Below are 15,443 nucleotides of genomic sequence, written 5' to 3'. Positions count from 1 at the left end.
TTAAGTTTTTTTCTATTTTGGTGGAAACAACATGATAATTTTGATAGGAATTTTTATTGAATCTGTAGATTACCTTGGGCGATATGTGCATTCTAATAACATGCGTCTATGGACATGGAAAATCTGATGCTTCCTTCAGTTTCTTTTGCTATTTTGTAGATTTCATTGCACAAGTCTTAATTTATACCTATACATATATCTATAAAACATGTTCTCTAGATCCCTTATTAATGAGGTTGGTTTCGTGGTTTCTTTTTTAGATAATCTGTTACTAGCATTCACAGGGTGTGTGAGCCTATGAGTGATAGTAAGAGATTATCTAAAATTATTAACTGCCTAGCAGCAGTTTTCAAATGTGAATGGCAGGAGACCAGAGCTGTGTAGAAAACAGAGACATATACCCAGGCTGACTTCCACCATCTGTAGAATCTTGTTATTGGCCAGTGTATGTCTCCTTCCCCCTTCCTCATGTCAGGAGGCCAAGACTCACCTTTGTGAAGCGGTCACCATCCACTGGAGGTTCCAAATTGATGGCAAAGTGAGAAAGCCAAATGATATTTTGGTGGAAATGCCCTTTCTTGGGGTTCCAAGTGCTCTATTGATGCCTTTTAATGATTAAAATGCATGGTGGTACAGTCCTATGACCCTAAAGCTGAAGATTTCAAGGGCAGCATGGGTTAGATAGAGAACTCCAGACCAGTCTTGTCTCAAAACTAAATAAATCAAAATAATGCATTGCAGTTGAGATACAAATCCATTGTGTTTCAACTATGCACCATGATTCTTGCTTGAGAGACTTATCTGTGTCCCTTGATTTAGGCAAAGCATGGTTAGCGAATCCTTAATTCTTTCTATTGCACTGTATGAGAGAGACCTAAACTTCTGCTAGTTGTTACAAACTTCAATTAGAAGTCGCATTCTTGCTTCTACGAGATAAATTTTAGCTTTGTGATCTTTATTTCCTTGACTTCTTTTTTGAGGTGGGAGTAGATTTGTATAATGTCATGTCATGATGAATCCATTGTCTTTTATGGTATCTTTCCTTAATGTCATTAAATACACACAAGTTAAGTGGGATGGCATTTAACTTGCTAAGCTCTAACATCACAAAACGTGGAATCTTCATCACCTGCTGAAGAAGGTGACCAGAGCTACAGCGCCTGGGTTGCCTGTGTGCCCTACATCTGGCATAAAAGCCTCTCTGATGTGTAAAGTTTACCACTGTCTCATAAAAGGGATGACTGAGCTAGTCGTGTTAAGACACCTTTCCCAAAGTGAGCTACAAACTGATTTGAAAATGGGACTGGTTACAAAGACCACAGTCTGCTGCCATGCCAGCCTACACTGCGCTACTGTCTCAGAAGTAACCTCTATTAAAGATATAAAAAAGAATTAACTTGAGTTCATGGACCATTGCTAATAAAAACACAGACTATTATCCCAGTTTCAAGCTAGGCTCCCCTGTCCTCTTGGTAACAGAATCACCAATTCCAGCATTTGGTATGCCATCAAGAAACCTGGGGAAAGGCAGGTAAGAGAAGGGGGTTGAAAAAAATATATAAGATTTACGTCTCAGTACCTGATGGCTTATAAAGGAAGTAAATGGAAGATATTTGGCTTAGTTTTTGTTAATTGAAGAAAAGTAGTGGGGAGTACCAGCAAAAGGGTAAGTAAAGAGTATTTATATGGTGATAATGGCCAAATAAAGGAAAGAAATCAGAGTTCAGAGCTGGGAGTCACTTCCCCATCTCCCTGGTCATTGCACCTATCACGGAATGAGAACGTTCATTTTGGCTTTCAAGCTAGAGTTGTCACGCAGGAAGAATACGTTAATTTCATATCTTCTCATCCCTTTCTTTTGGGGATAAGCACTGGGGTTTTCTGCTGCTTATTATTTCAAAGGCATCTATATGCTAATACATTTTATGCTAATTATTTTCGTGTTTGCCCCTCAGGTTATGCTTCGCATCCCCCACCAGGGAGGATCATCTCTCATGAAAACTTTCAAATTTGATTTTGAAAATTTATTCAGAAAAATTTAAGCCACGCTCTTTTTTTTTTTTCCCAACACAAGAAATAATATGCTCTGGAGAACCCGCTAATTCACAGAAAATGGACTGGGCTGACGTTCGGGTTCTCATCCTACCACAGTCCTCTTGAGAAGGACAGCCAGGTACACAAAGCAGTTAACATTCTGACATTGAAGTAATGGAAGTATGATTAAAATAGAAGTCTAATAAGATACTTTGAGAAAGCACTAAATTACTCGGTGTGGTCCAGAAAGGAGGAAAGGGATGCTTTTATCTCTCTGCCATGCCTGTGATGTGCTGCCGTTTCTCTTGCTATAGTGTGGTCTTTTAATTGTGTGCCATCTTTTTTTTTTTTTTTAGCATTATTTCTAAACACTTAATTGTAATAGTGTTGATGCCTGCAGTTGAAACTGTGCACACAGGAAGGACCAGGAAAAGTAGAAATAAATGAATGAATAAATAAATAAAAGCAGGACTAAAACTCCTGCAAGAAGCTAGCTTGATGTTTCTTGCAGTACTTTCATGATGGAGATTTTCTCTGTGAAATTGTCATTTGTTTTAGGAGCAAATTGCTATTTGGAAAAGAAATTATTCGATTAGCCTGTCTTTATAACATTTTTCAGAACGTTCCTCTTTTGAAGATAAATAGGCTTGATACATAATTCCTCAACAAAATGTATCGAATGTAGACAATTGGGGATAATGTTTTACATTCCTTCCTGGGTGGAAATTGGACTCCTTTTGTTTCCAAGCACTTTGGGAGGACCAGAATGTCCTAGTACATTCTCCACGTTGTTCTTAGTCTTGTTCTGTACTGGAGAAAAGCAATGAGCCTGAAATACTGCAGGGAAGAGGGGTAGCCATCCTGCAGATTCAAGTTCATTCTGTGATCAGCCTCTTCTTCACCTGTTTCTCTCCGCACCTTCCACCAGCTGTGCCTGAATGCCTTTCTGTATTTTCTATGCTCCCACTCTGAGTCCTTACTGGTAACAGCGTTTTGCCCGAACTGCAACCCATCTGTTGGAATATCTTCTACTGACTGGCTTATTTTAATGGCCCTTGAGTTCCAAGACATCTTTGTTGAGTAGAAAAGTGTCTTTTCAGACTTGGGGGAACAAAGGTCCCTTTCTAGAAAGGGACCTGATACCTTAAGGAAACTCTCTTCAAATGGAGTACAGAAGTACGGAGAGGGAAGAAGCCAACAAAAGGCAGGTGACGATAGCTACAAGAACAACGTTTGCCAGACAGCCAAGCAATATTTCCACATTTTTAGCCATAATCTCTATAAACAAGATGAACCTTTGCTGGGGCTATGTTAGTAAAGCAGCTATAACAAATGTTTGTCCAGTAATGATAAAACAGCATTCTGCTGCGATCTGACAATGTATAATGCAGTTTGCTCCAGTCAAAGACCTGTGTTATTTAATGTGGTAGACTCGGGTGACCCATCATTGTCATCATTTCATTCTATCTACTTACCCAATCACAAAATAGCTGCACATTTCCCCTTGAAAGCTGGGACTCAAGAATGATTTATTAAACTACCACAGTAGCCCTAATAGAGCTCTAGCGAATAAGTCCTTTCTTCTCATCGCCTTGATTGTTTTCAGTGAACAACTCAAAGATAACCCCAAAAAAAGAACAACAATCTATGTGTCATTAGGCACCAGCATTTAGCAGCTGCTGCTTCTGAACCACGAAGTACACACCCTGATTAAGAACGCGGCTAGGATTGTATTGTAGTCCTTGTGAGCTGAGTTCAGAGAGAGCTACAGTTTGTCTACAGTTGCTGGAGCTGAGGTAAAGTTTCAGAGGCCCCGGCTTTCACTCCAGGAGAGCAGTAAAGTTGGCTCAACACACTCCTCAGGGTATGCAAAGTGCAGTGTGACTGGGGACTAGCCTTCCTGGCTCTGCCCTGCCTGTGGAACATGGTTTGAAGCTTCAAGCTTTGGGAAAATAAATAAGCCTTAGTCTGAGTCCCAGCTTGAATACCCTCACATGTTCAAATCTCCTGGCCTCCCTCAGCCCCATTCTTAAGTTCAGTTTGCTGAAATTATCTGTGAGAACTCAATAGGACTTGGACAATGTGTTTTTTGAATGCATCCCACAGTAGATGCTCAATAGACAATACTATTAAATATTATCTTCTGTTATCATTGCTATTTTAATATGAATGATTTGCTTTTTTGCTATTTATGATATTCGCAGGTAAGAGACTTGGACTTTTCTCGAGTAATATTAGCAGTACAAGGAGATGGATGCTAAACACTTTCTTTTGCAAGTAAAATGGTAAAAAATAAAAATGTGGGAAGTTTCTTATGTTAAACGCGATCTAGTGGAGCCCTGTATCACAAAGGTCTAGTGTGACCTATGAACTTTATTAAACATAAGGTGGAAATTCAAAAATGTCATCAAATTTTGCTGCTTATCACTAACCAATACCAAATATTAAGGTGATCCTGAAAGAAAGGCAATTACAAGCAAGAACTTCTTGCCCTCACTGCCAAGCATCCAGATGTCCAACTAATGAGCTTGCCCCATCCCTCTGTGAAGGGCACTTGACATTTTGCAAAGCCTCCTTGCGATTGGCCCCCTTGGTTGCTGGTTGTGGTGGTCTGTGGGTAACGGGGCTCTAGAACTAACTGGTCAGCATGAAGGCTGTCCATAGGAAATGATGGCCTGCTGGATGAAAGGTTCTAGTGAGCTGCCAAGATACCCCCGTGGGTCCAGAACATCTTAGAAAAGCATGCAAACAGGTCTCAGGGCCCTTCAAAAGTTTATCTCTGCTTCTAAATAAAAGTAAACAGGATTGGGCTCACTTCCCCACAGAAAGAGAAGTCAGATGCTAATTAAAACTTTGCAGTGCTGTAAAGGATCATGGCGTTCTGTATTGAAAAGTCAGCTTTAACTTCTAATTGGATGCCCACAAAAAAGGAGAGGCAGAATAGGAAAAAAAAAAAAGACCAGCAAATATATTCACTAACAAAGGTTCTTATTGTACACCAATCTCATTTAAAGGGAGAACTCTTCGTTTTCCCTTTGTCTTGGGGAAGATTTTAATGACAGTCAGATCTTTAGTAGAATAGTCTTCTCAATGGAGATTGGTTATGCTTTGTTTAATTTCACTCTCTCCTGTGGGTTTCCTGCTTCCTCGCAACCACCCTCCAAATATATAGCAGCAGAAAGCTGATGCTTGCACGCTGTTGCACTTTCTGGCATTTCGTCTTAATCATTTCCCCGAAGTAAACATAGGTTTCCCTGTGCTTACCATATAGTAGAAGTGAACTAAATAGCAATTACCAGGAAATAGCCACAGTCGAGTTACACTGATGCCTCCCAGTCTGCCCTTCCATTTCATCAGCCTGCAAGACTTCGAATTTTTCACAGTCACCAGCCAGAGAACAGAGTCAGAGAGGTTTTCATTTGTAAGATTGCCTTTCTCTTATCTGCTGGTCTTGTCTCCCAGACCGTCTGTCCGTCTCTAGAAAGTAAAGTCAATAAAAATGATGAGAGTTGGCATCTCATGCACATACACCCTTAAAGCTTGAAGCAGTGGTGTGCGGGAAATATTTTTCTGACCTTTTCAAATTGCATCCAACTGTCTCGGGAATTTCTCAGGGACTCGAGGTAATAAGGTTCAATCCGTTTTACCGTCTGCCTTCAAATTTAGTTCCTCCGGAGCTCCGGAGCTGGAACTTCTCTCTTCCTTGCATCCTGACCTGTACAGAAATCCATGCATCTCATCAGTTTTTCCATTCCATCTCAGTTTTTTTTCTCTTTTACCACAGTATGGAATCTACAACCATGTCAGATTTCCACATACTGCCCCATTCAAAAACCAAATGTTAACCTGAGGCGAATTTGATGATGTAGTCCTTTGAGAAGCCCTTGTTGAATTTAATTAGCTTTTAAATTCATTCTCTTCTTAAATCTCAGGTTTTTACCTGTGTGATTTGTTCCCTCATGGGCTTTATTAAAAAAAAAAAAACTTTTTCAACTTAACTACACTGTGGGCACTCTTTAAAAAAAATACAAAGGAAGCAAAAACATGGAAGTTTCTTTTATTCTGAATTGATTTTTGCTTTTCTTCCGGGAGTCCAAATGGAATGGACAAGCTCTTTGGCAAGGAAGGGAATTACCCAAGTGTGACATGTTAAAAAGGCAGCTGAGTGGTCCCATTCTTCACTGTTCTCCTTAAAGGAGAACGGAAAACAGAAGCTGGGGACATTAGTGGCTTTTTTTCAACCTCTTGAAAGCTCCTGATGTCCAAAGCCTTGGCAAGAAGTCAAGAGCTTCTGAGGCTTTCAGGCTCACAGCTTCCCATATGGTGTGGGCCTCTGGAGTTGTAGGACATTCCCAATCCAACAGCTCACTCTGTTCCGTCATCCCATCCCTTGTCCCTTCTTGCTCTCTGTAGAGAGTAGACTCTTGGCTGGAATGATCTGTGGTGCCCAGAGGTGAGTCCATGGACCAACAGCCACCAGGAGGAGTTCAGCTTTTTTCAAGTTGCCCATCTTAGAATCTCTTCTTTCTTGTATAGTAGTTTGTTGAGCTTGATGACATCAGATCTATGGCTTCATAAAGCTGTGTGGTTCCAGACAACCCTATTTAGAAAGCAGGCTTTGGGAAAGGGGATGAAGGGATCTGTTTTCCTATTTCCAGCAATGGGAATTGTTCTTCAAAAACTAGATCACATGGATTTATACCAAAGTTCATCATCCAATTATCCATAATATGGCTTTCTTTTCCATTTAAAACAATGCCTAATTTGGGGAGGGGCATAAAATAAAAACGTGGTCTTCAGAGTGTGTTTAAGTGCAAGCTGCTATTTTGTCATTTGGAACTGAATTCTTCTTAGTAGTGATGTTCAGTGTCCTTTGGCAACCTGGACACGGTCAGCTGGCACTTCAGAAGAGAAGACATAAAAAAGTAGGATGCACCTTTTAAAATTCCTATCCACCCACTATTTGAATTAAGACTAGTGTCTTATCACCAGCTGGAGAGTAAAGGTTTTCACATGTAGTAAAGCAGGTTGATTTCCCGAGGGGAGCTAATGCACACCCAAAGAATGTGAATGTAGGTGTGCATGTGTGTCTCTGTGTGTATAGGTGTGTCTAGCCGTGTGGGAGGCATACACACCACACTGAATTGGAGGATAAAAGGCAGCAGTGACACAGCCCAGAGAACCCATTTTCTCCCCATGGATGCTTTCTGTTCCATCATTGGAAACTTGGCTGTGCCTTGTCTATGGGAACACAGAGTGCATGTCAGTCTACTGAGTCATGCCTCTGTCTCATTCCTAAGACATCACTCTTTTCTACAGGACCAGTAAATAAAATGAAGTCACTAAATAGACTTGCCACTGAAATAGGGAAGTGTTTGGAATCGATCAGATTTAAAGCGGGTGAATTTGTAATGTGTTCATCTACTTGACTGGGTGTCCTTAGGAATGCTGGGAGGGGGGGGGGAGGAACTTTAGAGGAAGAGGCACACAGGGGAAAGGAAGCCTAAATAACAATGCCAAGGACAATACTAACTGTTTCATAAAAGGTAACTGTCAGGCGTATCATAGATGGTAAGACAGGGACAATGGTCCCACACAAAGGGAAGGAATTGAGCCTAGAGAGTTTGCAACTGGATTTGTTTTGAGGAGCAGAAAGAGGATTATTTTTACATGGAAAAGAACAAAAGTCACTCAGCTGTTCTGAGTGGTACATCCGTGTTTCCTGATTCCGTCCCCCTTTCCCTTCTTCCCACATCTCTTCCTCTTTCTTTGTCTTATGTCTCTTTCTCTTTTTTCTTTTTCCAAAAAGAGAACAGAATAAAGCTAGAATGTTGAAGCATCCCATTTTTTTTTAAAGTGGGGCTCCCATGCTTGATCTGCCAGAGAATTGCCTTCAGTAGAGCTACCAGCTTTAATGGTGGCCAAGAGTGCATTCACGTGCCCAGCTCTGTTTGTGTTGATATCTACCCAGGGTAAAGGGGGCAGGAGTGTGGGAAACAATTTGAAGCAAAAGTGCTCAGGCATTATCTATCTATCTATCTATCTATCTATCTATCTATCTATCCATCCATCCATCATCTAGCCATTCATCCATCCATCCATCATCCATCTATCTATCTATCTATCTATCTATCTATCTATCTATCTATCTATCTATCCATCCATCTATCCATCATCTAGCTAGCTAGCTATCCATCCATCATTCATCTATGTATCCATCATCTATCTATCTATGCATCCATCATCTATTTATCCATCCATCCATTGTCTGTCTGTCTGTCTGTCTGTCTATCTATCTATCTATCTATCTATCTATCATGAACAACTGTTTCTATTTGAATAATATTTGCCTATCAGGATATCTAGGAATATTGCATTCAGACATACAACTGAGAATTTGTTTTCTATTTGCCTCCAACATCTCTGTAACAAAAACAAACAGTCTTTATTGCAAAGCCAGGCTTATTACTATGCTGTCTGCTCAATGGAAATATCGACGCTCAGGGATTCAATTTTCCTATTATGACAATGTCTAATATGCTCCACGATGTGGCTCAGGGACAGGGCTCCATTATTTATCAGGGTGAACTGGGACTCTTCGGGTTGCCACGGCATCGCTTAGGCTTATAATCCAGGGTGGGCACCTGCCCAGCACATTGTGTGTTCCCAGGCACATCAGATGGGAACCTGATTCAAATTTAATCAGAGTGGCTGGATCTTGAAGGCTGTCACCAACACTCACTGCACACACAATCTTTCTAAAGAGAGTGCTTGGAAAATCAGTCACCATTTCGCTGGAAACAAATACAGCCCTTTAAAAACAATGTCAGATCTACATAGAAAGAGCCAGAATAGTTTTAAATGCAAATATAGAATTTGAAAGTGTCTCTCTCCCTAGCTTGTTCCCTCCTTCTCTCTCCCCTTGGGTTTGAGGTCTCTTAAATATGCATGCAGTCTCGGTCCAAGGTTCAGGAAAGACTGTACACTTTGCACAAGATCCCCATTGGCTGCCACTATCAACCTTCCTGGAAACACACTCAAAATAATGTGAGCAAACAGGAATAAATCAACTCTCAAACTGCCTGTCACACCCAGCTCTTCCTCAGCCCTTTGCTTGCTGACAACACGGCTCAGCCTGTGGTTTCAGAGCCGCACACCTGCCCGTGTGCTGTGATCGGCTGGTAATCTCCCCTTGCTGTCAGGCTGCAGCAGTATTTATTTTGCCTTAATTGGAACCCCGCTGTCACCCTGTGGGATCCTCCCCCTTTGCAAGGCAATATATCCCTATAGACCAAGAGCACTTCTGCCATGGTTGGGTGTAATATTTTATTCAGAAATAGCAGCATTGGGATCAGAATTGAACCAGAACCTAGGTTAATGGAGTTTCTTGGTGTTTCTATTTTTGGGTTTGGTTTTGGTGATAGTATTAGGAACTCACGATTTTTTTTTTTGTTTGTTTCTCAATGTTTATCTTCGAGGTTGAAACAGCACAGTGAAGGCTCAAGTTGATCACATTGCTAGAGTTTCCCCTGCTTTAGCTCATTAATCCATTGCTGGGGTCAGAGGGAAACATGAGAATAGCTGTCAGCGTGTCCAGTTATCACCCACCCTGAACTAGGAAGCAATCAACACAGACAGTGCATAGGACACTCTGCAGAAATAGCGCTCTTAGGTGTACGCCTGTCCCCTCTTGCTTTCTACACGAGCCAACATGGCAAAATGGCTGCAAAGTCTTACTTTTCTTACAATTAAATGAGTTCAGATTTGCAACTCGAGCCTGTTGCTCTTAACTTTGGGTGTCAAAACAAGGTTTGCTCCCTTGGTCTCCGCGGACAGACCATTGTGGACGTTTGGTTTCAGCACATCTGCTTTTCTCTTGTGCTAATTTTATTTTCATCATTAAAGTTCATGAAGACTTAATCATTAGCCCTCTAATTTTCCATGAAAAGAAAAAAAATGTTGATGTATTGAACTGGTTACAGCAAAAGAAGATCAATCTGACAGTGTAGGTTAATAGCAGGGAACAAAACGCATCCATAATTAGGAGAGAAAGGACGCTCCTTGTTCCTTCCAGTTTATAATAAAAAGCCCCTTGCCAAAGTGTCTTGGAAAATAATGCATTCAGACTGAGCCGAATTACCGCCTAGCACATTCTATTTATCTGTAGCTTACAAAGCAGCTGCGGTTTTTGTAAGAAGCGTTGAATGTGGCATTCCTCCTTAAAGGTAGAGGAGAAAGAGCACCCCTTGTTTTGTAATAAGGGGATTTTCAATTTAAAAGAGAGAGCTGGCCTGTTGTGTGGAGTAGGGTTGTTACAGCCACTGTATTCTCTCTCGCCCACCAGGAGGCTAATAATGAAGGGGCCAGGGAAGGAGGCCAATACTACAAGGGTTATCTCCCCACCTCAGATGCTGGATAAGTTGAAGGAGGCAGACTCGCTTCTGGATGACATTCAGAAAGGCTGGAGCGATTATTTGGAAGAGAAAACCCTGCCTCTGTTTTCAAAGGTAAACAGTTTGTTTCATCTCTCAGTCGCATGTGTTTGTACAAAAATATGTCTCTATAAAGATATCTATAAAGCCCGCCTTTAAAAATAGCACACAATCTTTTCAGGTACGTGAATATTGTCGAGACCTGCCCGTCTAAAGGTCCCGTCCTTAGAATCCTGCCTCAGACAAAGGATGCACTTGGAGCCCGACCACACCTAAAACCACGTTTTGAAGGATCTGCCAAGCTCACTTTTAATCATGAGAAAGAAATTACCCACATGGAGGCAGCAGAAAATGAGAAAGTAGAGTTCGTGCCGCGATTAATTCCAGCGAGTGCCAAGGGGCTAGTTGAGGAATGGCTTCATGAGGTGAATATCTGTAGCTTGTACTTAGGGTTTGCTTAGCGTATAATCATTTTCTCTTTCAGGAGTGAATACGATCCTAAGTGTATTTCCCATCCAAGCAACGCTCAGGGTGTTTGTGAGGACGTTGACAGATTTAATATAGGCCTCGCCCTTTCTGTTATTTATGATGACTAACGTTACATTTATAAATATGCAAAAATCAATTTAGGTGGCAAGGATCTCTGAGCCCCATGTCTGTCCCCAGCCGTCTGTCTCCATGTGCAGTTGCTGTGCTGTGTGGCATGCCCAGTAGTTTATGTCTCTGTGTATGTATGTGTTCTTGTTCTTGTCTCTGCTCTGTCGTGAATGTGCGTTGGGAGAATTAGTCAAATGGTAGGATCCCAAAAGATGGGACCCAAGACTTTCATTTGATTTTTGGAAAAAGTATATATATATATATATATATATATATATATATATATATTTTTTTTTTTTTAAAAGTATCCCATTGTTTTCAAGTCATACCAGGAGGGAGGGCACCAATTGGGTAGGAGTTATCACGTAACCAGACAACCAGGATTTAAATTGAACATCACTTTCAGTGTCAAATTAGTTTGAAGCCTCCTCCTTGATGATGGCTGCTTTAACCCCTGGATATTTATTTGTTAAAAAAAAAAAAATCCCTGACTTCATTCCCAGGGCACTGCAGCTCTTCTTGGTTGCATTTTTTCTAAAGATTAGATCCAAGAGAAATACTTATTTACTCTACCAAGACCGTCATTACTTTCATGATTACCCCCCCCAAATATGTCATTTCTTTTGTGGGTCAAATTAATGTTTCATCAAGTAAGCGAACAAATAAATCATAGCATTTTTTTTCTTTTTTTAAGGCTAATTTTGGTAGGGAGTGAGGACAGGCCAGGGTCTTTGTGAGTCCCAGAGAAAGAATGCAGCAAAGACCACATTGGTCTCGGTCTTTGTTTGCCCACACAAGCAAGTCCCAGGATCGCCATGCCAACCTTAAGCAATTTTGGCTCCCAGCAATCCTGTGTTCCCGAGTCTTTCAAACTACCCCCTCTATCCTGCTACAGAGGACCAAGGCAAAGGCGCGTAGAAAGAATGCATTAGCTGAGAAAATGCCAGACTGTGTTCCCACTGATATATGTTTTGGTGCCACAATTTAAGCAACACTTGGGTCCAAGATTGGATGATCCCCTTTGTGGGGTGTGGGGGTTCCTGATGAAAGGGAAGGTATTGAAGTGGCTAAGAAAAGGGGTCATTCTTCTGGGTGCTTCCAAAAAGAACAAGGCAGGGCTCTTTGGTACCTTCTGTAAGAGAACAAGAGGCTCAGTAGAGAAGATGAGTCAGCTGGTGGGTGTTGGAGAGTGGAGGCACCTGGGAGTGGAGTGAGGCAGAGGGATAGCCAGCTGGGGAAGGAGGTAGGACCTGAAGCCCAGAGGTAGAGGTGGAGGCAGAACAGCTGTGTTTATTTGAAGATGTATCATTTAACCCTCACCCAAAAACAAATTGGAGAGATTTGGGAGTGCATTAATCTGGACCCAATTAGCATGTCTTTCTCCTTCCAAAAGTGCAACCTGAGATTAATGAACATCAACCGGAGTTTCAGAGGCAGCACGTAAATCATTTGCATGTTCGTGCATGATAACTGAATTTATGTACGCACTTCCTTTCATTTAACTCTTCCCAGGCTCCTTCATTATAGTGATTTCTAGGTAGAAATAGCTTGAGTCGCATTTTACCCCTAAAGGAAAAAACTTAAGTGGTTAGTAGTCGAATTCCAATGGCATATTTTTTTTTTCAAATGCAGAGGCCAGTTGGTAATAGGGTGGAATGCTGCTGCTTCTGGAGTTGGTAGACAGGCACCTCAGATATATTCTGAAAGGCTAGAAAAATATGGAAAATTCAAACATCAAGCTTTCAGGGTTTTGGTTCAGCCACGCGTAAGTCTTCTTATCATACTGGGGACAAAGCCACTTAAATGCAGCACGAGAAATGTTCTTGGAGTTTGGATGTGTGTTAATTAGATCACTGAGCAGCTTCAGCACCCAGCATTGTTTCTGGCTTAGTTGGAAACTTGTTTCCTTAGAAAAGGGTGGGGATGCCCTCAACCTCTGTGAATGGCTACAGACAGGCAGGTAGCCCTTGTGAACCCTTGATGCTATGAGTTTGGTCCTTCCTTCCTTCCTTCCTTCCTTCCTTCCTTCCTTCCTTCCTTCCTTCCTTCCTTCCTTCCTTCCTCCCTCCCTCCCTCCCTCCCTCCCTCCCTCGCTCGCTCCCTTCCTTCCCTTCTCTTCCTCCATCCCCCTTTTCTTTTTTTGATTATTTGGATGTAGGTCGCTTACTGATGACACAGCACACACAGGTCTTAGGGATCTTCCTTTCCACTTGGTACCACACAAAACATCTGAACACAGACAGTGAATGTGTAAGAAAGCATCCTGTGGAAGAAAGGAGAAGCAGGAGGTTTGAAATAATTCTCCTGGCTTCAGTTTGTACAGTGATTTGTCTGTCTTCTGTCTCTCCTTGTGTGTTTCCAAGTTCAATGTCCAAGTGATGAGCTTTTCTCCAGGAATTCTCCCCAGTGTCCCTTTGTTTTTGATGACATTCTATGGTTGAATGTTACTGAGTGTCTCCTGGTCTTGTTTCTGGTCCTTGTAGCTAAGAATGTCATTGAAGGCTAAAATCTTGTTAATTTGCGATGTTACAATTTAAGTGTGCTTCGTGTCCCTTACAACGCAGCTGAAAATGTTCTCTAATGTAGCGTGAAATGATTGGTTGGCTTAGAAATGGTTGTGAAGTCGTGTGAAGAAAATAAGTTTCACATCCGACCAAGATCCATTCACTCTAGTGCTTTATGGCTTTTTATTCCTATGTGATTGTAATGAAGTCTCATGTAGGGATGGAAGCCATGAAATACATTGTGAAAACGCATCACCACAGAAGGGGCCATCATCAGGATAGAGAACTGTATGTAGCCTTGGAGCGTGCTGGAGACGTGAGCTAGTGGACAGCTCTGCTACCCTGTCAGTGTGTTCCTTGAGTGTCTTCATCTTTAGGCGTTGACAGCTGAGGAATGGATGTGGAGAGAGTTTTTCCATCTTCCTGACCACCGAGTAACATGCACATCTGACTTGGCGCATTTCTGTCTCTCATGCATTTGTTCCTCCGTTTTTCCTACTAACAAACATACTCTGGGGAAATCTTATTAGCCCACTCTCGTTGTAGGCAGCGTTCAACCCTTCCGTGACTCTTTTTTTTCCCCTGACAACTTTTGAGGTCTTTCTTCTGAAACCAAGAAGAAATAGACAAACCAGGTTTGTCCTATTGGGAATGTGGTCCAGATTTCTCTACTCCCAATCTCCAAAAAATAAAAAATAAAAAAAGAAAAGGTATACCTCGAATGGGCTAGCTCCATACGTAGATGCAAAGATCACGTGAGAGCCGTCTTCCTTTTACAGGTGTGGTGTAGTGGAGGGGCCCTTGAGCCTTTGGAGAGGGGATGGGGTTCTGATATCTTCATCAAGTCAGCTATGTGACTGGGGCTTGTGAATTAAACAGGGGGGCTCTCTCTATATCTTTAGAATGGGGGGTGAGGGTGGGACCAGTCTCATTATCAGGATTAAATGAAATGACAGCTCTATACTTTGTCTAACTGTTTGACCTTAACTCTGTTTTAAAAAGCTCATGGAAATATTAGTTTTTTCCCCTTCCTCCCTCCTCCTGTTCCTCTCTCTCCCTGTCCTGTACCTGTTCCTCCTTCAGATGTTAGTCTGTCTAGAACACCACCTGAGGATCTAAGCCGGACGTTTGAGAAAGAAACGACTTCAAGGAAAGACTCCTTTCCCTATGGTTTAATTCCTTACTTTTTACCCGGATTGTATAAGATGTACTCTCAAACTATGCTCACCCTTTCTGCTCTCTGAGTATTTTTTTTTTTTTTGCTTGAACTGCTTAGCATTGACTATTGAACTGTATATTCATTCTGGATTTTTAAAAGAGAATTCTAATAAAACCCTATTTGTGTTTTTAATCATTTGTCTCTCTGCTTCCTCTATACGATGAGATAGTGTCCTGCATTTTATAAATCTCTGACTGCTATAAGGGGGCAAATATGTCTTAGAAGGGATTCCCTGACCGTGCCATGAGGACTGATCCCCTTATTCCTCGTAGCCTGTCAGTGAGTGGGGGAAATTGCTGGGGTAATTGTAAGTCTGATGATCATTTATCTAGCTATTTAGAATAACTAAAAATTAGAATTTGAAGGGCACTAAAGTCTGTGGGTCAGGAAAAGAACTTTGAAAGAGCACACATAATGAGACTTTTAAAAATTCCACAGTAATCTACATGCATTGCTATCAAAGCAGAATCTGGTAAGAGCCAGGGTGTTTTTATTACCATCGAGTTTTCCCTCGACAAAGCTTAATATTGCACTTGACATGAGGGAAGTTCCCTAGAATTGAGGGACGGGGTATCTGTTAGAAGGTAGAGCAACAGCCGCATTTCCATAGGTCAGAGTCAAAGATTTGAAATTCACTTGTCAAGGAATTTATGAAAA

The 15,443-nt window shown here is 41.5% G+C and overlaps 1 long non-coding RNA gene across 4 annotated transcripts in view; it reads left to right on the top strand.

Annotated features, from left to right (window-relative positions):
- The window catches only part of LOC130866453 (uncharacterized), an 82,226-nt gene extending 67,308 nt beyond the window's left edge, over positions 1-14,918 (top strand). For 2 of the 4 annotated variants that reach the window (XR_009056345.1, XR_009056344.1), the window contains 4 exons: positions 2,075-2,173; positions 10,379-10,541; positions 10,648-10,891; positions 14,651-14,918. This is a non-coding gene — a long non-coding RNA (uncharacterized LOC130866453). Of the gene's footprint in view, positions 1-1,955; positions 2,174-10,378; positions 10,542-10,647; positions 10,892-14,650 lie in introns of all 4 variants that reach the window. The other 2 variants (XR_009056347.1, XR_009056346.1) reach the window with 2 other exon arrangements.
- Positions 14,919-15,443: the final 525 nt, after the last annotated feature.

This window comes from Chionomys nivalis, chromosome 25 (genome assembly GCF_950005125.1).
Source record: "Chionomys nivalis chromosome 25, mChiNiv1.1, whole genome shotgun sequence".
Lineage (NCBI taxonomy): Eukaryota > Metazoa > Chordata > Mammalia > Rodentia > Cricetidae > Chionomys > Chionomys nivalis.
This window is presented reverse-complemented; position numbering and strand designations above follow the sequence as displayed.